Source organism: Dipodomys merriami, unplaced genomic scaffold, assembly GCF_024711535.1.
Source record: "Dipodomys merriami isolate MVZ:Mamm:240054 unplaced genomic scaffold, mDipMer1.0.p SCAF_1067, whole genome shotgun sequence".
Classification (NCBI taxonomy): domain Eukaryota; kingdom Metazoa; phylum Chordata; class Mammalia; order Rodentia; family Heteromyidae; genus Dipodomys; species Dipodomys merriami.
This window is the reverse complement of record NW_027202346.1, coordinates 46,897-68,795: the sequence shown is the minus strand read 5'-3', so window position 1 is coordinate 68,795 and position 21,899 is coordinate 46,897. Positions and strand designations below refer to the sequence as shown.

The window sequence follows — 21,899 nt, the reverse complement described above, 5'->3', positions numbered from 1 at the left end:
CCTTGTGATCACACAAATGGACACATAATATTTATGAAATCAGTGGCAAAGATCTTTAGAATTAGAAGAATTTAGAATTAGAAGAAGCTCACAATATGTAGCATAATGATCATATTCAAATTGGCCTAACAAATTTATAATTCAGAAAATAACTACAGCAACCAGTTAGTTATATTAACACAAAATATTAAGGTAGAGAGCCAAATATTAAAACCTACAGTGACACAAATAATCACAGATATACACTTTCATCTAGAACACACAAAAAGGGGAAGATGGCACAAGTAAAATTCCTAACCTGCCAAGTATTAAAATACAAAGGAAAGAAAGCAAAGGGACAATGAATAAGGACCATAAGGTAGGATCACACCATAGGAGATTTCAACTATACATAGTACGTATGAGCACCTGTGGAGGACAGTAAGAATAAGAAGAGTAGCTGGCATAAGATCAGAAGTAAGGATGTGAGGAAGACAAAATCTTACTGATAAAATTGAAATTTAAATAGAATAAAGTCATAAAAACATAACATAATAGGTGTACACATCTAATTCAATAATAAAATAGTATAATAGATATAAAATATGTATGTCACATATAGAAAACATTGTATAGAATTAAATTTCAAAAGAAGAACTTTACATACAAATCAGGTACATTTAATTATTAGGAACATGTATAGAAAGCTTTAATATTTTATTTATAAGGGAATTAGAGTAATTATCAGAATTTCCAGCTTTACAGGTAAACTTTCTTCAGGCCTATTTTAATCTGAATTAGAAAAAACCATTAAAGGAAGCCCACACTACTTTTTTTTATTGTTGATCAAGGCAACATTTTATTTGATTAAACCTTTGAGGAGAAGTCTAAAACTGAATATTTTGTGGTTATATAAAAATATAATCCATTTTTTGAGTTTCTGGAAGTAAATTATGAAGAAAAACAGATCGTGCCTACTCCTAATGGTCTCTCAGAAATTGCATCCTTTGCCTGGGAAGATACACAAACAGAAAGCTAACATTCACCTTCAAATACATTTTGTTTTCTCTAAGTCATGACTTTTTGAGGCATGAATCAAGCAGTACAATGCCAAGTGTGAGGTTCAAGCCCATGTACTGACAAAGAAATGTCTGCGTGGAAATAGTAGACACAAAGACGGGATGCTAGCTTGAAAGGGACAACCAGGGCTCCTCATAAAGATGATACAGAAGATGGAGAGAGACTTGTTGGAAATTGTTCTGAGGGCAGAACATATCCACCCCAAACAGGGAAATGGGGTCCTGCCTGATCAAAGAAACTCCATCATGACTGGTTGAGCTGAATCTGCCCCATGTGAGACTTGGCAGAATTTGTTAACAATTACTAGGTCATTGGGAACACACTTTTTAGTTTCCCATATAAGAATTTTATGGGCTGAGCTCTGGTGGCTCCTGTAATCCTAGCTACTTAGCAGCTGAGGATCATGGTTCAAAGCCATGCCAGGGAAAAAAGTCCATGAGATTCTTATCTCCAATTAACCACTAGAAAACTGGAAGTGGAGCTGTGGCTCAAAGTGGGAGAGTACTAGCCTTGAGCAAAAAGAGCTCAGAGACAGCACCTAGGCCTCATGTTCAAGCCCCACGACCGACCAAAAGAAGCAATTCATGGAAGAAGTTATCTTCTTCAGAGTTGTATAAATATAAGAAAATGAAAAATCCACTTTTGGGGTTTTTTTGTTTGTTTTGAACCCAGGGTCTTAGGCATGCTGGGTAAGGGATATATTACTGAGTTTCCCAGCCTCGGTTTTAGTTGTAACTACAAGTGTTTGGTAACTGTCTCCTAATCATTATTGCAGGAGTAGGTCCAACATGAGTCCATATATAGCCCTTTTCTGGTCTGGTGGAGACAGTGGGAAATGGTGGTGACCTTGACTTGAAACACTCAGACGGTGCATGACAAACAAATTCCAAGTATTCCATCTTCCTGGGAAGGTCTTCCTCTGGCCATATGATATGAGACAAAGGATCAAACTAATCTGTGGGGTTAGAGAGAGTGGGAATGAGCTACATCAGTGCTGCGCTCTTCTCTCAATACTGGTCGTAGATAAAACCCCTGATCTGAGCATAGTAGAGCTTTCCATGTTGATTATCAATCACAGAAACATCATCACAATTTTGGTAATATACTCCGTTGTAGAACATTGATTTTGCAGTGATGATGGTGGAAACAGACTCAGGAGCTATGATGGGATTTTTTAATTTAAAAATATGTCTTCAATCTTTACTAGCCATACAACCGACAAGGGTCTCATATCTAAAATATACTTGGAACTCAAAAAATTAAATCCCCAAACAACAAATTCTCAAATAAACAACTGCCCAATAAATAAGTGAGCGAAAGACTTAAAGAGAAGCTTCTCTGAAGAAGAAAGAAGGATGGCCAATAGACACATGAAGAAATGCTCAAAATCCCTAGCCATAAAAGAAATGCAAATCAAAACAACATTGAGATATCACCTCACTCCAGTTAGAATGGCAAAAATCAAGAACTCTAACAACAACAGATGCTGGAGGTGATGTGGACAGAAGGGAACCTTACTTCATTGTTGGTGGGAATGTAAACTTGTTCAACCACTTTGGAAAGCAGTATGGAGGTTCTTCAAAAGACTTCACATAGATCTCCCCTATGATCCAGCAATCCCACTTTTGGGCATTTACCCAAATGTTTACAAACAAGACCACACTAAAGCTACCAGCACAACTATGTTTATTGCAGCATTATTTACCATAGTTAAGATATGGAACCAACCCAGATGCCCCTCAGTAGATGAATGGATCAAGAAAAAGTGGTATATATACCCAATGGAATTCTATGCCTCCATCAGAAAGAATGACATTGCCCCATTTGTTAGGAAATGGAAAAACTTGGAAAAAATTATATTAAGGGAAGTAAGCCAGGCCCAAAGAAGCATAGGTCCCATGGTTTCCCTTATTTTCAATATCTAGTATATGTATGAGTCAAGCGAAAAAGGTCAGATAATGTGATGGTAGGAAAATGAACCCTTAGATATGTATTTTAATGTTTTCGTTTCTTTCATGCATGTGTTTCTAACGCATTTATAAGATTATTTCTTTTTTGCTTTGTATGTCCCTCCCCCACAGTATTACCCCCGCTTTCATTATATTTGATGTCAGTATAACTTGTGGAGGAGATGGGGAAAAACAAGTCGTTTAAGGATTCAGGTGGACCTGTTGCAACAATGAGAAGTACAAATTGTCATGTCAAAAAAGAGCTTTACAATGTTGGTTGGGGGAAAGGGGGGAAGGATTGGGTGGGGGAGAGCGGGGAGGTTGGGAAAGGAAGTGAAGGGTAAACAAAGGAGGAGGCTGCAATGCTTGTTAAGAAATGTATGTATTATCCTGCCCATGTAATTGTAACCCCTCTGTACAGTATGTTCACAAATAAAATAAAATAAAATAAAATAAAAAATAAAAATAAAAATATGTCTTCACCCTTTTCCTTTAGTGGAAACTTTCTTTCTGGCAGCTTTTTAAATAAATGAATAAATAGAAATAATCAGAAACAAAATAATACAGTACCTTATATGGTGCTTCTCAATGAAAATAGATTAACTCAGTAAGTCTTGGTGGTCCAAGTGGTGAAAATAGCTATGGAGCAGCATTATCAAAATGAGCATTAAAACAAAAAATAGTCAATGATTTCAACCCAAATGACTAGATTCACAAGTGAAGTAATCTTTGGCCATACTGAAATCCACTGCCGTCTGGATTACTGTAGCTATAATAGCAAGCCGCTGTGTCACAACCTGAACAGAATTCAGTAAGATTAGCATCTGCAGTTTTTAGTACAACTCTAGCGTTCATGTTTGTCTGAACACTAAGCTGTGATAAAATTGTGATGAGCTATCAGCCTTGTGATGTCATATGCACACAAATTTATGCCAGTATAACTATCACATGTTAATAGTCTTATTCTCTAAGGCATCTTATTGCCCCACTGTTACTATTGAACCTGTACCTAAAATGCAGTCACTAACTCTTCAGTGACTAACAAAACGAAATGTAGCATAGATAGAAAGCACCTTTGCCATATGGTTCCCGCATGGATGGAATCTGGTAGATAAACCACATCACAGTTGGCAAAAATTTCTCCATAAAAGTTGAGTGTATGACATGTGATTCACACTGTGTTCAAAGTATAAAAAATTACTTGACACCAGAAAACTTGGACGAAATTGGACAAAAGTCCAATTCATATAAATTAGAATGAAAAGAAATTGGCTTCTGTATAAACATACATATGTTTATACATATACAGTGAGAAATAGAAACATGGCAACCTCATACCCTAGGTCAGTTATTGCATGTGTGGCATACCAAATTTAATTGGCATATAAAGATATACAATCCATGGAGCCAAAGCAGAAAAATGAGTTTGGAGAAATATATACAATTATAAGCAGTTTTGGTATCTTAGAGTAAATATGAGCTCATGGTGGAAAAATATTATTTTTTCCATTCTAGTCCTCTTAAGGCACGAATAAAATAATCAAGAAATTTAAGATATTAAAAACATAGCAGCTAATAATGCTTGATATGAAATGTATTCATTACCATATTCATGTAACTGTAACTCCTCTGTTCAGTATTTTTACAATCAAAAACCAAAAAATGAACACTGAAACAATAAAAGAAATTAGCATGCCATTGAAAATGTTGAAAAAATACAGAGGATTTTATGTAAGGGGATTCAGTATCTAGGTACAGATGATAGGTAGCACCTAAGCTACCTATCTCCCTCATAATCCAGAAAATGTTGCTGGCTGGAATCTCAAAAATGAACTCTGTGCTCTTTGCAAAGAACTAATTCCCTGTCACATAATCTTCAGTGAGACTCAGGGAGGGAAGGGAGGATACAATTCTCAATCACTGTGATGATAACGAATTGATACCCTTCCACTCCTCGTTTTTCCAAAGTGCTTGTTATATTTATTCTTGAACTTGAGTCTTGATTTCTGAGTTCTAATCCTAGCTCTAGAAAATGTGTCCTGCTTTCATGCAGCAGGTATAGAGCAAATGGTAATGGAATAGATTAATTTATATATTCCATTCACAAATGTCTTGCTACCTCTTTAATTGAAGTTTTCTTTTGGTTAAGTCATGTGAGTCCAAGGATGCAATTGTGCTATATCTTTACTGAGGTTGTTTATGAAGAAGATGACCATTTGGATTTTTAGTCACTAGAAGCAGGAAAGGGATTATATTTATAAAGGCAATAGGTGAATTGAAAGTGAATAGATGTACTTTGTGGTAGAAGATGAAGTGAACTTTTTGAGTGAGCTGTTGGAGGAGTTTATTTTCCTTCAGTCGCTGGATAAGTTCTTGCTAACCAGTAGATAATATTGGTTATTTAATAATATTAGTTTATTAATCTTATATGTTGAGGTAGGAAGCAAGAACTGAGAATGAGAAATACTGGCGGCAACTTTTAATATCTTATAATAGTACTTTTAAGTTAAGATAAGTATTACTTTATCTTACCAAGCTGCCTTAAATTTAATGTTTGCTACACTGAGTAAAAGGCCAACTGATTAAAGAACATTTGTGCATAGTACTTTTTATACATATTTTCAATGGGCCTTCTAGAAAATTTATGACAATTTATATTACTCTCAGTAATACATGAATTTATTTCATTTGATTACAAATATGTTTTATTTTGTCTTTTGTGCCAGTACTGGGGAGGAAACTCAGGGCCTTACTGGTGCTTTGTAGTTTATTGTCCTCTACAACTTGTTCTATAAACTCTACTTGTAGCTTTTTGGTGTATAATTAGAAATGAGAGTCTTAAGGACATTCTTGCTTGGGCTGTCTTTGAGCTAAGACCCTCAGCCTTCTGAGATGCTATGATTAAAAGTGTGAGCCACTACTGTAGAATAGAAAGATTTCATTTTAGTGAGTTTTGAAAAACAACTAAAAAAAGTTGTAGTATTCATTTTGCTGCCTGCACACTTGTATATAAAGGCTTTAAAACCTTTTAAAAAGTTTATGATATTAACTATCAAATGTATTGCAAATTAATTTTTGTAAACCATAAACATATCTGTTGGGTTTTTGTCCATCTCATGGAAGATGGACAGGGTCTGAGGAAAGGTAAGTGGGCCACTTGCCCATTCCCCAGCCTCCCTTAGCCTCAGAGACAGACAGATGCAGCAGGGAGTCAAGTCAAGCAGGAATTTATTATCACACAACAAACATTTTTAAAGCAAAAAAACCTGCATGGCATAAAAGGGGAGGAAAAGGAACTAACCAATCACTGTAGAGGTCACCCTATCATGCATATAAAAACGATTTTTTCAAATATTTTTTGGTGTTTTCTTACTTTTTATTTTTGTGTTTTGCTTTTAGATTTTTCCCTGACACCACAGTTAGAAAACTTGATGTCTGTTTACTTAAAATGCTTTCATGACTTCATTTAAACTATGTATGAATTTATTTATATTTTAGCTATGAAATACAGATTTAAATGTAGTACCTTTCCTATTATTGCCAGCAACATACTAGTTATTTGTTGGGGTGTGCTTTATGTTAGAACTGGAGCTCAATGTAGGATCTCATTTCCTCAGCTTCTTTGTTCAAATCTGGAGTTCTACCACTTGCATCACAACTTCAGTTTTTTGCTGTGCAATTGGAGTAAGAGGTCTGATTGACCTTCTGGCTGTCTTTGAACTGCAGTCCTCATATCTCTGTCTCCTGAGTTATTAGGATTGCATGTGTGAACCTCCAGTAGCTGGCTAGCAGTTAGGTATTGTTATTAGCATTATTTTCTCTCCAGTTGAAACCACATATTTTAAAAAATAGGAAAATTGATTGAGGGCTTTGCCTCATTTCACTTATTTTCTCTTTATTTTGGTTTATTTTTCCTACCACTGAGTTTACGGATCCCTAGGATGGATAACTTGATAAAAATTGATAAAAATCAATAGTCTTGCTGACTTCTTATTCCCTCTCCTGGTCCAGAGAACTGTTATTATTCTTCCCCCTCTATGTACTTTTCTACTTTGACTTTCTTCTGTGTGGTTTTTTTGGTTATATGCCAAATTTAATCTTCCCTTATTCCCCTTGAGAATCTGTTGCTATGTTATGTGTCCCTGAGTTATTACTTTTATTTTTTCTTTGAGTTGATCACATACAAACTTTTTTATTCTTATGTTTGTTTGGTTTTGTTTTCCCACAGAATTTTATTATTTTAGCACAGGCTGTCCATAAACACTCAATTGTTCTGCCTTAGCACCCAGCATGTTGAAAATAAGAAGCATTTGTCACCATGCATAGTGGTTTCTTATTTGTATTTTTTATTTTCATGCTTGTTGTGTACTTATTTACCAATTTTTGTACACATCATTCTATTGTGTTAGAATCAAGGACTTTTTAAAATACAGGATATGACATTTTTAGAACTTTAGTGTTGTTTGAATTCATTTTCTGTGTGTGTGTGTCATGGATCATCTCTTAAATATATGTACAAATCTTCTTACTTTTATTGTCATTACATCACTCAATATTCAATTTACTTTAACTCAAGTACATGAAATTTGTTCATGATTTCTCCTGTACCCTGTAACACTAATAGAATCTATCCTGTACCCTTGACTTTTGAAAAAAAATAAGTAATTAGTATAAATATATGAATTTTCCTGAGAGACTTCCTGTTCTGGAAGGTTATAATTCACAGAGTCGGAGTAGTTCAGAGATGAAGGGGAAGTTCTGTTGGAATAATTGGAAGTATTTTACAATATAGGTTGGGAAGTATTGAGAGTTGGTATTTACAGCACAGGTTAGTGGGGAGATGAAATGAGTTATTCAGGGGAGGGGAAAGGTATCTAATGTTGTATTGACCCCGTATTGTGTAACTGTGGAGAAAAGAATAAATGCATACACAGATGTTTAGGTGCAAACTTCAGTAATAAGGAGTCTGAGGAATGACAAGGAAAAAAGAGAAAGGATAATAGAAGAAGAGAAAGAAGTACATTAGCCAATAGGACATTCAGAAACAGGAAATAGATGGCTGAAATAAAAAACACAGCAAAGGAAATAGAACAGAAAAACAAATGATCATATTTTGAGCAGATTATTAGGAGGTGGTTTGTTATTGATAAAAATTAGAGAATGGAGGTGGGAGATACATGAGTAATATATATTACTGTATACAGGGATTGAAACTCAGATATGATAGCAATAATTGTTGGGAAATATGGTTCTGATAAGATGATTTCCATTAAAGAAGTGTGAAAAAGAAAAAAAGGGGGAAAAGTGTGGTGATATGAAGCTCAAGGATTAAATGGAGAAGGTTGATTGGTAAGATTCTTATCTCTAAAACCACCAGAAAACCAGAATTAGAGCTGTGGCTCGAAGTAGTAGAGCATTATCCATGAACAAAAGAGGTCAGAGACAGTGCCGAAGACCAGAGTTTAAAACATGTGACTGCAAAAAAAAAAAAAAAAAAAAAAAGAAAGAAAGAAAGAAAAAGAAAGGAAGAAAGGAATAATTGGTGGCTATTATATTTCAGATACAATCATTTCCCTTAAGAAGAGCAAGGAAGAAAAAATGGGGATAAGTGTGGTATGATTGAAAGTTGAATCACCTCCTTCTGATTTACAACTTGGAGAAACCAGAGATAATCTTATACAGATTAATAGCTATTAGGCTTACAAAGAGTAATTTTAAGAATCTTTAGCTGTAGCTTTCCTTGTTAAACCAGACTCTAGAAGATAGTGTACTGTCGTTCTCCAAAATAATTTTCCTATAGTAGTTGCTGTCAGTGGTCTTTTCAGGCTGTTGTAAGATGGCTGCCCATTCTCCTCTTTAGGTTTCTGGGATCCCTTAACTTTTTACACAGTTGGGATCTACAGCCCAATTTGAAAGAGGATTAACTTGTAGAAACTATGGTTCAGATGTGATGGTTTCCATTTTAAAAAGAAAAAGAGAAAGAAAACAGAGAGGGAGGGTGCAATATGGAAGTCAAGAATACTACATAGATGGTTGATTGGTGTGATTGATAAGTCTGGCAACGAACAAATAGACCACACAATACGTTTGAACCAATAAAGTGTCAATGACTGATTGTCTTTCATACAGCAATTGTGAAGTCTTAGTTGATTTTATAATTTCTTCTCTGTACATTGCAACATGTTTAGTTTTGTTACCCTAAGAAGTCCTCTTAAGTGTACCGCTTAAAAATATTTGCTTTCTCAGAACCAATTGCCATGTTTTGAGACAAGCAGCTGTTTGTCATAGAACTTAAGGTTTTATTTTGGTTGATAATGAGGCCTCAACTGACATAGGAGAACAGGTGTGCTTTACTCTCAGCTAAATCTGTTAACTAATGAATGAATAAATAGCACTCTGAGTGGTAGCCATTGTGTTATATTTATTTTGATGGCAGAAGATGATATAATCATACTGAGTGGAACAACTGAAGAACCTTTCAAGAAGAGAGTAGCAAGTTTCCAGGTTTAGTAATTCTCTGTAGCCTATGGTTGGAGGTGATCACACAAAGTAGAGAGACATGATTCAGGAAAACTAGATAAGGGAAAGCAAGAGACCAATTTTATTCCTTTGACTTTTCTTATTAATCAGTTATTAAAGAATTTAAAAGGAGTAATAATTTATGCTATACATTTGATTTAAAAGTGTTTATATATATATATATATATATATATATATATACACACACACATATATAATACACACAACATTTTCATTATCCGTTCAGAAAGCATTGGGCGGTTTGATTTCCTTGGTTATAGAAAACTGTGAAAAAAGAAACATAGATGTTCAAGAGTCTTTACTGCAAACTGACTTGTAATATTCAGCATAGATGACCAAAAATGGTATTGCTTGATCACAAGCTAGTTTTATGTTGAGTTTTTAGGAATATTTAATCTGTCTTCCTGAATATTACACTACATTCATTCCCACTAACAGTATAATAAAGCTCCTTTTTCCTCAACTCACAACCAGCATTTATTTTTTGTATACTTGATATAGGATGCTTTCACAGGGGTAAGATGAAATCGCAATATTACTTTGATTCATATTAAAATGAGAATTTTGAGCATTTCCTCATGTCTTTATTGGTAATTCTTTCTTCTTTTTGTGAGAAATTCTGTGATTTCTTTGTCCACTCATTGGTTTACTGAATTTAGGACAGCTTAGTTTGGGAGTGCCTTGTCTATTGTGGATATTATGCCCTTGTCAGATGTATAGCTGATAAAGATGTTCTATTTTGAGATCTTATGCCCAGATAAGGATTCCCAAAGACCACCAAGGAACTGATTCTGATGCAAGCACACGAGAGTCATTTATTGCAAGCTCCAGCCTGGACTCACAACGGGCACCTGTGGAGCAGGTCAGAGTTGAGAGCCCTGACTTCCCAGTTTAGCAAGGGTAGGGGGTTTCCAACTTAAGGGTTATATGATTGGTTGAAATTTAGTGAGTGAATCTTGTAACAATCTTATTGGCTGGCGTGCATGAGCTAAGTTGTTAAGCAGCAAACTATGTTAACTATGTTATCTTAAGAAACATCTGGAGCTTTAGGTACCTTCCTGTCATCCACTGATGGCTATTGCTAGGCTGTAGCTAGGGCAGAATGTTATTAGGACATTTTGCAGTTTTTCCAGGAACCTGAGTTCATACTTTCAGTAAAAGTCCTCACATTGGATACTTTCAGTAAAGGCCTTTACAATGGATACTTTCAGTAAAGGCCTTCAAAAGTCCAGAATGGCTGTACTTTGGCTATCAGTACATTGATTTTTTTTTCTTGATTAAATACAAACTTTGCTGTACAGACATTTTTTGCCTTGTTACAAAATGATTTCTCAATTATCAATAAGCTGAACCCCTGGTTTGTATTCAGAAAGTTCCTTCCTAATATGCCAGTAGTTTTAGTGTTCCTCCTAACCAGTCTTGTATTTGTTTCAAGATTTTAGGTCTTAAATTGAAGTGTTTGTTCCATTTTGAGTAGACAGTGTGACAGTCAAGAGATCCAGCTTTGGTTTTTTTACATATGGATGTGTTATAAGGTGAATCATCCCAGAAGCCACATTTTCGAATATAAAATATTGGAGTCTTTATTATACAATTAGCAGGCTACAGGCAGACCTTGGTTACAAAGGCCTGCTGCACTCAACTACACAAAACAGAATTATGAAAAACGAGAGAGAGGAAGAAAAGAACAAAAACAATACCAGCAAGCTAATTCAGCTCTGATGGAGAACAAAATTTGGGATGTTATGATGACCAGAGACAAGCCAGAAGACAGGACAGAGGACAGGATCATGGAGACATGATGGTAGAGGCAGCTAGGCTGGTCTGGGCCTAAATAGGGCCCAAGCCCAGGGCAGGGCCACAGGAAATTCCCAGTCCCAGGCAATGGACTGACAGATTCATTAACCTCTCAGCCAAGTGCTGGCTACAGCCTCCATGGTTCCAGGCATGCCCATCACCTGGGAGGTAGGTGATGGGTGGGGGCATTTCCTTCCCCCAGCAAGAAGACAAGATGCTAGGTCCTGCCACCCAACCTTGTAACCAATAAGGTGCCAGCCATATTCAAATATCCAATTTTCCTAACACCATTGGTTAAAGATTGCCATTTTTTCCAACATGTACTTTTTACTACTTTATCAAATCCCAGATGCATGCAAGTATATGGGTTTATTAATGCGACTTCTAGTTTATACTACTGGGCTTCAAACCTATTTTTGTGCCAGTACCAATCTTACTTGCTACTGTAGCTCATTGTAAAGTTAAAGTTTTGGAATGTCATACCTTCGTTCATTATTGCTAATTTACCCAAAATTCCTTCTGTTGTTCTAGAACTTTCATTAGAATTTTTATATTGTCTTTATCTCAGTCAACAATGACATTGGGATTTTATGTATGTTGTACTGAATTTGTAGATTTCCTTTGGCAGTATGTCCATTTTCACAATACTAATTTTGCAAATCTGAGAACTTGGAGGTATTTTCACTCCTAATCATTTCTTCAGTTTATTTCTTCAATATTTTATAGTTTTAGTTGTAGTGGTCCTTCAGCTGTTAATATATATATATATATATATAATATATATATATATATATATATAATATATGTATATATATTATATATAATATATTATATATATAATATATATATACCAAGTAATCAATATATATATATATATATTGATTACTTGGTATTTTAATTTACTTTTTTCAGACTATTACAAAGAGCATTTCTTTCCCAATTTAATCCTCAACTTCATTTTTTTCATATATGGGAAAGAATGGATTTTTTTCTCTTTCCTTCCTTTACTTTTCCTTTCTTTTCCTGCTCATTTGCTGTAAGTATTCATTGGCTTCAGCACCTGAGAATGAGGGGTTTATCTAGGTACTTCAGAAGTAAGTTTTTATCTGTTTATGAGGATAATTTCCTTACTTCTTTCCCTCTTTGGGTTCCTTTTGTATCATTTCCTTTTATTGCTGAGGTTAGGAATTTCAGCACTTTATTGGAAATTAGTAGAGAAAATGAATATCCTGTCTTTTTCCTGATATTAGAGGAAATATATATATATATATATATACATTCAGATATATAAGTATATATGCATATAGATATATAGGTATATCTATATGTATATATGTTTGTAAAATGTGTTTGTTAATGGAAGACTTTATGTACTCTTGTTGTAAGGTATTCTCAATTATTGGGATTCAGAGATGCCACAATTTAGAAGGTCGAATTTGGAGTATTTATTAAAAAGCCAGCGACTGCATGGTGGACTCCTGTCTGAAAGACCAGAAGCCCAGAACAGAGCTAGCACATAGTTTCTAAAGACAAGGACGTGTACTTGAGGTGAAGACCAAATCTTAACAATCTAACAAAAGTGTCATTCATAAAACAAAACAAGCTAAATGAGGATATTATTCCTAATAATAGTGGTTATACAAAGGCAAATTGAATATACTTATTCTTAATAAAATGGTTATACATAGGCAAAATAGGTGGGGATAGTTAACTCTAACAAAGTGATAATATATAGGTTAAATGTTTTGGTGGGGATACTTAATTTTAATAAAGTGATGATTCATAGGGAAAATAAAGGACAATCAGGACCCCAATTACCTAGATGAAGTGGTAGTTTCCTGGAGCCCATGACAATTATTACAGTCCAAAGAGTGTCCTCTATAACCTCTAGAGTTTGGAAAGTCCCCATGTATAATTAATAGCAAGATGCCAAGATGGCAGTCAAGTTACTTAGATTCATATCCATATTTCACTCTCACCAAAAAACCAGTTAACTAAAGAAGAGATTCACCTTAGATGTGAATAATAATAAAACAAAATGGGTTTTATTATTATTTTTTATTTATTTTGGATTTTGTCAGTACTGGTAAGTCCAGGATTGTTTGTTGAATTGGTATTCCTCTATTAAGTGAATACATGTTGACCCCCATAATTTCTTCTTCATGGAACATTCATTCCATTTATTATATGAGGTGATAATATTTTAGTCTCTTCTTACTGATTTTGACCTGCAATTGATTTCGTTATAAGTATAGTTACTCCTTAATTCCTGATGAGTTTTGTTTGTAAGGTCTTTTTTCATCCATCCTCTCTGAATTTGTTTATATCTTGGATGATGAGGTATGGGTAGTATAGATGAGGAGAAGTGGCAATGAAGGGATGGAAATATATTTCAAAGAAAGGATTGTTAGGATGTGATTCAGATGTGATAGATTCAGTTTAAAAATAAACAAAATAGAGACTAAAGAAGAGAGAAATCAAATATTAAATGGATTAAATGATTGGTGAAGTTAAACGGCCTTATTATAAATTACAATTTGGAAAAACCAGAGTTGAACAATTGAGTCAATAAATAAAACACAGTAATTTTGATGTTGTGGTTCTGGCAATATTGCCCTCTGTGTGTATTATAAACTTTAATTGAAACTTTAGGTGGAGGAAAGGACCTCTGAGATTTTGCTGCTGGCTGGTGCTATGTGTCTATTCTTTGATTCAGCAGGGAGTTCCAAGCCTGTTTGGCAGAAACCAGCTTCATTCTCATTCAAATGATTCCATTTCTTTGATTTATTTGAGCTGTTTTTCTCATAGACACAGATTTCCTAGAGCGCCCTAGTGATAAAGATTCACAGCCCTCTGGTCTTTCCTCTCAGGCAGGTATTCCCAAGCCTGCAGACCTTGGATAGTGTTTTCTCAATCTGCAACTGTACCTTTTTTTCTTTGTTAAATAATATCTGACATAGTGAATCTCTTTTCAACAAGATGTGCCTTTTTCTTATCTTTTGGTGTGCTCTATCTTCTTCGGGCTTCTGTAGGTTGGCTAAATTCTTTGTTTTATATAATCTGTACTTCAGTGACAGGATTCATTCTATAGTTGGGCTTCGATGAGTGTATTTCCTCTGGTGGAGAGGAAGTTTTGTGGCTCTTATGAAACCACGTTCTATTGCTAAGATATTCATGTGGATAAAGTTCCACAGGATAAAAATGAAGTTTGGGAAATTTTAAAGCTGTTATTTTTGTGCAGGTAAACTGAAGTTTGGAAAAATATTGGAAGCTGTTATTTTTGTTAACCATTAGATTCAGGTTGTTAGAGACCTGCCCTATAATGCTGCCTCTCTTGGCAATGATTTCTCCAGGCCACTTTTTCTGAGAGGAGAGTGCAGCAAGTTTGTTTGTCATCCTCCTAGAAGGAAGGGTCTTTTAGGCAGATAGCATATAGTTTGTGTGTTGTCCTTTTGGAATACATTAAAACTGCAAAGGACAATTTATATTAAGTTTCTTTTAATGGCAATTTGTAGCTTGATAGGCTCCAATCTCAAGCTTAACAATCAGGTTGAAACTAGAGGGACCAAATACCAGAATTATTGTATTAGATAGAGGTCTCAGGAAAGGTAATAGTCAAGGCAACCCAAACCAGGTATCTTTCCTGAGACCCATGTTGAGGATCTTACTGTCTAAGTTGATATGTGTTGTGGGGATTATTCTAGATGTTAGTTTGAACAAGATTTGTTCTGACATCCCTTTGACATGCCCTTTGCCTGTATCCACATATCTGTATTTGAGAATTTTTAAAAATGAAATCATAGCTGCTAGGAAGTCAGTTTGTTACTGTAGATCTATAAACATTTGGACTAAGTAATTAGTTACAAATTATTGTTGACTAGATCACATGAAAAATGTCTTCTATTTCTTAATCTAGGCTTCATGGTATTTCAAGTTGTTAGCACCGTATATGGAAAGGAATATCTCAGTTGTTTTTTTTTTTTTTTTTTTTGTGGAGCCTTATTAATAGCTGGTGAAAGAAAGACAAGGAATTCTATGCCTCCATCAGAAAGAATGGCATTGCCCCATTTGTTAGGAAATGGAAAGGCTTGGAAAAAATTATATTAAGTGAAGTAAGACAGGCCCAAAGAAACATAGGTCCCATGGTTTCCCTTATTTGCAATATTTAATATATGTGTGAGTGAAGCAGAAAAGATTAGATAATGTGATGTTAGGTAAATGAACCCTAAGATATATATTCAAATTTTCTTTCTTTCATACGATTGTTTCTAACGCATTTATAAGATTATTTCTTTGTTGCTTTGTATGTCCCTCCCCCAGAGTATAACCCCTGCTTTTACTGTATTTGATGTCGGTATAATTTGTGGAGGGTAAGGGGAAAAACAAATTGTTTAAATAGCGATACAGGTAGACCCATTGCAACAAGGAGATTTGCAAGTCGTTATGTCGAAAACAAGCTTTACAACTTTGGTGAGAGGGGTGGGAGTGGGGAGGATTGGGTGGGGGGGAGGATGGGAAGGAATAGGAAGGGGAAACCAAGGAGGAGGCTATAATGCTTGATAAGAAATGTACTCATTATCTTGCCCATGTAATTGTAACCCCTCTGTACAGTGTTTTCACAATAAAAATATATTACATACAAAAAAAAAAGAAATACAAGGGTACAAATTCCCATCTTCTTGGGGCGTAGACAGGCATCAGCATCAGGTACTATGCTTATAAATATTTTTCTCGACCTTTAGTTAATTTTGAAATTACAAGCACAAGTGACTTCACTTGGAGTATCACTTCTTACCTGAGCAGTTATTTCTTTCAAGTGGCTCTGTGTTGGCCTTTGATAAACTTTGTTCCCTTGATAAACTTTGTCCCATGATAAACTTTGATCTTTCTTGTTGCTGAGAAAGTATCCAGAAAGTGATTTTGTTCAGTGCTGTGATGAGATATCTCAGTTCATGTAATATTCTACATTTCAGTCAGAATACTAACAGGCCAGGAAGGAGAGAATCTGTCAATAAAACTGGCCAAATTGCAGCAACAGTATGATAAATAGAAATGACTCCCAAACAGGGATTACCTTGAACCCATTAAGTTTGAAAAGCTATCACTGCAATAGGGACTCATGGACAAAAGCTTGATTGGTGTGGTATAAGGGTACCTGCTTGGTATCCTATCTTGTCAGCTTTGTATCCTAAAATGGGTTCATATAGAGGAACTAAAATATAAAGACAGCAACAATTAACAATATTTTTGGTTTTGTTTTGTTTTTTTGGTCCAGTCATGGGGCCTGAACTCTGGGCCTGGGCGCTGTCCCTCAGCTCTTCAACTCAACGCTAGCGCTCTATCACTTGAACCATAGCGCCCCTTCTGGCTTTGTTTCTTTTTTCTTTTGTGGTGCTGAGGAATCGAACCCAGGGCCTCGAGCATGCAAGGCAAGTGCTCTACCACTGAGCCACCTTCCCAGCCCCATAACAACAGTTTTTACATACTTAGTTGTATGATGATCAATAAAAGATCCTGAGATAGATGTCACTTGATTGAATATTGACTTAGGATACAGTTTTTCAAGTAGTCAAAAGATTGATATCACTCAATAGTACACAAGAAATTACTTTGATAATATTTTCTAAGTCACTTTGGAATATTTGTAAGAACTCATTTGCTTCATAATAATATGACCTAAGTAAGACCCGTGGACAATTATTTGAATTATAGCCAATCTAATCACATGTAATTATTTTGTAAGTTCTATCTATCTATTTACCTATATTTGAAAACATACTCCCCTACCCTTTATTATCTCCTTGAACTTTCTGGGGTTTGTCTTAATTCTTATAGTAACCTTACTCTTTCGTGATTTTATCTTTTTTCTTTTTGTCAGTCATGGGGCCTGAACTCTGGGCCTGGGAACTGTCCCTCAGCTCTTCAGCTCCAGGGTCACACTCTACCACTTGAGCACAGTGCCACTTCCCAGGATTTTTTTCTTATACAAAATCATGAAACCTTTTCTAAAAATGTTCTCCATCATATGTCTTCATCTCCTCTTCACGATCTTTTTCTTTCTTTAGTTTGTATTCTTAAAACTTTATACTTTGTAAAGCTTGTATTTTAAAACTTGAACTCAGATGACAGTTTTTTTGTTTTTGTTTTGTTTTATTTTTTGTCGGTCGTGGGGCTTGAACTCTGGGCCTGAGTGCTGTCCCTCAGCTCTTCAGCTCAAAGCGAGCACTATACCATTGAGCTAAAGTGACACTTCCGGTTTTCTGGCGGTTTATTGGAGATAAGAGTTTCAGAAACTTTTGTACTCAGGATGGATTTGAACTGTGATCCTCAGATCTCAGCCTCCTGAGTAGCTAGTATTACAGTCATGAGCCACTGGCTCCTGGATCAGATGACAGTTTTAGAGAAAATAAAAGAACCCTATATCTAGAATGAAAAGCAATATTACTGGTATGTTTATTGTAAAAGTTAGAAAACATATTTATCAAAATCCATAAACTATAACTAACCAAATCTCAAAACTTTGTTTGATACTTGAACTTAAAATTGTCCCCTATTTTCCCCTTGGTTTGGCCAGACTTATGTTTTGTTGTTGTTGTTTTGAGTTGTTTGGCTTGAATACAGGGGCAGGGTGCTGTCTCTGAGCTCTTTTGCTCAAGGCAGCACTCTACCACTTTGAGCCACAGAACCACTTCTGGTTTTCTGGTGGTTAATTGGAAATAAGAGTTATGGGGACTTTCTAGCCCAGGCTAGCTTTGAACTGTGATCTTCAGATCTCAGTCTCCTGAATAATTAGGATAATAGGTGTGAGCAACCAGTGCCCAGAGTTAGTTTTAAAAGGTCAATATTTTTATTAGACCTGATTGAGATATGGTGTCCAACCTTTAAATTGATAATGACCTTTATGATAAGGCCATTTCATATTAAAATATAAGTGTGCATAGTAAGTGTGGGTCTAACTGCATTAAGCATGCATAAATGTTGAGCTCCAAATTGGAGCTGTCCATAACAACTTGTCAATTGCTTTCTATAATTCTGGTGGCAAAGAAAGCCTTTTTCACAGTTACTCCCTGATTGACCAGTGTACAAGAATGATACATGTAAATATTAATTGAGGGTATTATTAGATAGACCTTTTGGTCATCAAAAGATGATTACTATTTTTTTAAAAATTTAGGCCTGAGCATGGAAGATAAAGGACTATTCTTTAGACAAAGGGTTCTTTGGAATTAGGGAGAATTAGCTTGTTGAATACCCAAGATATGACTGATTTGCCTGTGCTTTAACTTTTGTCAATCCATGGAACCACAAAGTCTATCCAGAGTTAGAGCAATAGAACATGATTAATTTCTCAGAAAGATGGATACATGGCCTCTGTGGACACTTAACCATGAAGAAAATATCTCTAGGGAAAGATTATGATCATTTTCTGATTTTTTTAAATGACAGAGAGTATGTGGTACACTGAAATAGGATTCTTTTCTTCATTCAGACATTGTTTCCTTGGGTAGGAAGGGAAGTATACTCTGGCTTAGGCCTTGGTCTTTCAGAAGAGAATGAAGGAGGGGGTGGGTAACACAATTCAAAAGAACATGTGCACATTACCTGAGTAACTGTAACTCCTCTGTACATCATATTTACAATAACATTTATTCACTTACTTACTTACTTGTTTACTTATTTATTTATTAGTCAGCTTGAACTCGGGTTGGGTGCTGTCCCTGTACTTTTCAGATCAAGGCAAGTGCGCTACCCCTGAGTCACAGCACCATTTCCGGTTTTCTAGTGGTTTATTGGATATAAGATTCTCACGAACTTTTCTTCCCAGGCTGGCATTGAACCTCGAGCCTCAGATCTCAGCCTCCCATGTAGCTAGGATTACAGGAGTAAGCTACAGGCTTCTGGCTAACAAAATTTTAAAAAAGGAGTTTTTGAAGGAGACGGGGATGTTGGTTCCTTATGTGTTCATTAAACCACTGCATTCAAGGTGTCTGAGCTTTTGCCCCAACAATGAAATTAACAGTGTTCTGTTTTAGAAGAAGAAGGAGGAAGGAAGAGGCTGGAGGAGAAGGGAGGAGGAGGAGGGGGAAGAGGAGTGGGAAGAGGAGGGTGAGGAGGACGACATACACAATATTATTTTCAGGCAAGAAAGTCCCACTAGTGGTTTGTCTTTTTCCTCCAGGGGATATGTGGCCAAACTTAAGTATAAAAGATTTTTATATTATGCTCTGGAAATCTTTGTTTCAAGGGGCCCCATAGGTAGCCATCAGGAAACATGGGAGAGCACACATGTTATCTCCTACCATGTCAATTCACAACTTTAAAAAAAATCTTTTACCTAACAGGTTTTTCTCTCCCTCAAAATTGTTGCTTGTGGGTCATAGCTAGAAGTAGTTCACCAAGAAATATCTTCTTAAGATATACTATGCCTAACCCATTTTTGTATTCCCTTTTCTTTGATTCCTGGCCACTGTGGTATGAATTGCTTTACTTTACCATTCTTTTCAATAGATGTTAAATGAAAATTGGAAGCCAATATAATTTGTTTCTTAAGTGGTTTTATGATGCGTTTTGTAACAGTGAATAGAGAAGTAGTTAATGAAGGAAGTTGGTGTCCAAAATATAGTTGTTGTGTTGTTGTAGTGATTCTTGATGATGTAGTTGAGAAGTCTTTGGAATTGTTTTACAGAAAGTATTTTGAATAGTTTTGAGATGTTGGCTAAAGATGCACTAAAATAATGTCCCCAGAGATTAATGGGCAAATCTGTTGAGATTGAAGGAAATCAGCCTACAGACAGAAATATGGATACGTTTCAGATGGAAGAAGGATTGTATTGGAAATTGCTCTAGAAGAATATCTTCAGCTGTATTTTTCTGGTTGTACCTGCCCAAACACTTAGAGGCCACTGTATTCATAGTCTAGGGAGATTTGGATACTACAAAAGTCTATTAAAGGCTTTGGTGTTAATTTTAACAATGATAAAACAAATGAAATTTTCGTAAATTTGGAAGTGTGTATGAAATACAGTTTGTGATATGAAATGGCCAAGAGATATTGGAAACCAAGGATAGCACATTGCAGTTAATGTAGTTAACTCACAGGCTCATATGTTTCAATCTTTGATACCCAGAAATTTATTCCCCTGAACTAAATGTGTCTGGTAATAATGGAAACAAATTTGTAATTTTTAAATGTTTTTATGAAAAAATTAAAATTTAACATACCATTTATGTATTAATCATCTTGCTCTGGGTTACCCTTATTTTGTAATGTGCAAGCCAGGCAGGCATTATTATCTACGGTTTAATTCCTTGTTGTGCTATATGTTCTTTTATTGCAAAGATCAGTAAAATAAGGATTTTTTTCTGGGAGTTTTAAAGACAATCCTGAAGTCGTTCACATGGAGCATTGTGTGTGGGATGAGGTGAAGGGGAGGATAAGCGTAGGGGCAGAGAAAGTATGAGAAAGAGAGGAGAGAGAAGAGAAGAGAGAAAAAAAGGAAAAATTATCTTCTTAAAACTTACAGAATTGGGGCTGGGAAGGTGGCTCAGTGGTAGAGCGCTTGCCTTACATGCATGAGGCCCTGAGTTCGATTCCTCAGCACCACATAAGCAGGAAAAAAAAAAAAAAGCCGAAAGTGGCACTCTGGCTCACAAGTAGTAGAGCGCTAGCCTTGAGCTGAAGAACTGAGGGACAGCGCCCAGAACAGAGTTCAGGCACCATGACCAGACCCAAAAAACAAAAAAACAAAAAACAAAAAAACCTTACAGAATTTAACCCTAAGATATGTATTCAAATGTTTTTTTCTTTCATGCGATTGTTTCAAACACATTTATAAGATTATTTCTTTGTTGCTTTGTATGTCCCTCCTCCACAGTATAACCCCTGCTTCCACTGTATTTGATGTCGGTATAATTTGTGGAAGGGAAGGGGAAAAACAAATCTTTCAAATAGGGATACAGGTGGACTCCTTGCAACAATGAGATGTACAAGTCGTTATGTCGAAAAATGAACTTTACAATTTTGGTGCAGGTGGGCGGCGGAGCGGGGAGGATTGGGGGCGAGGGGAGGATGGGAAGGGATGGGAAGGGGAAACAAAGGAGGAGGCTACAACGCTTGATAAGAAATGTACTCATTATTTTGCCCATGTAATTGTAACCCCTATGTACAGTATTTTCACAATAAAAAAACTTACAGAATTAAAGCATAATAGATTGCTATTGAGATAAAATTACAGTGTGACCATATTCAGGTATCTGTTCCTGATTCTGGAATTCTTCCTGAATTCTTCTTGTTTCCACTTGAAAAGTATGGGTCTTCTCTTAGTTATTGTAGTGTTTGCAAGTAGCTTTAAGCCTGTGCCTAGTCTTGACTCACTGTTGTCTCTATGAGCTTTTTTGCTCAAGACAAGTGCCCTACCACTTCTACTACTTGAAACCACATTGCAATTCCAGATTTTTGATGGTTACAGTCTTTCTACTCTGGGCTGACTGTGAACTATAATCTTCAGATCTAAGATTCTTGGAATGCCAGCTAGGTTTACAAACATGAGCCAT

The 21,899-nt window shown here is 35.7% G+C and overlaps 1 pseudogene; it reads right to left on the bottom strand.

Moving 5' to 3' along the window:
• Positions 1-1,784: 1,784 nt before the first annotated feature.
• LOC138814765 (GATA zinc finger domain-containing protein 1 pseudogene) overlaps positions 1,785-21,899 on the bottom strand; it is a 52,174-nt pseudogene continuing 32,059 nt past the window's right edge.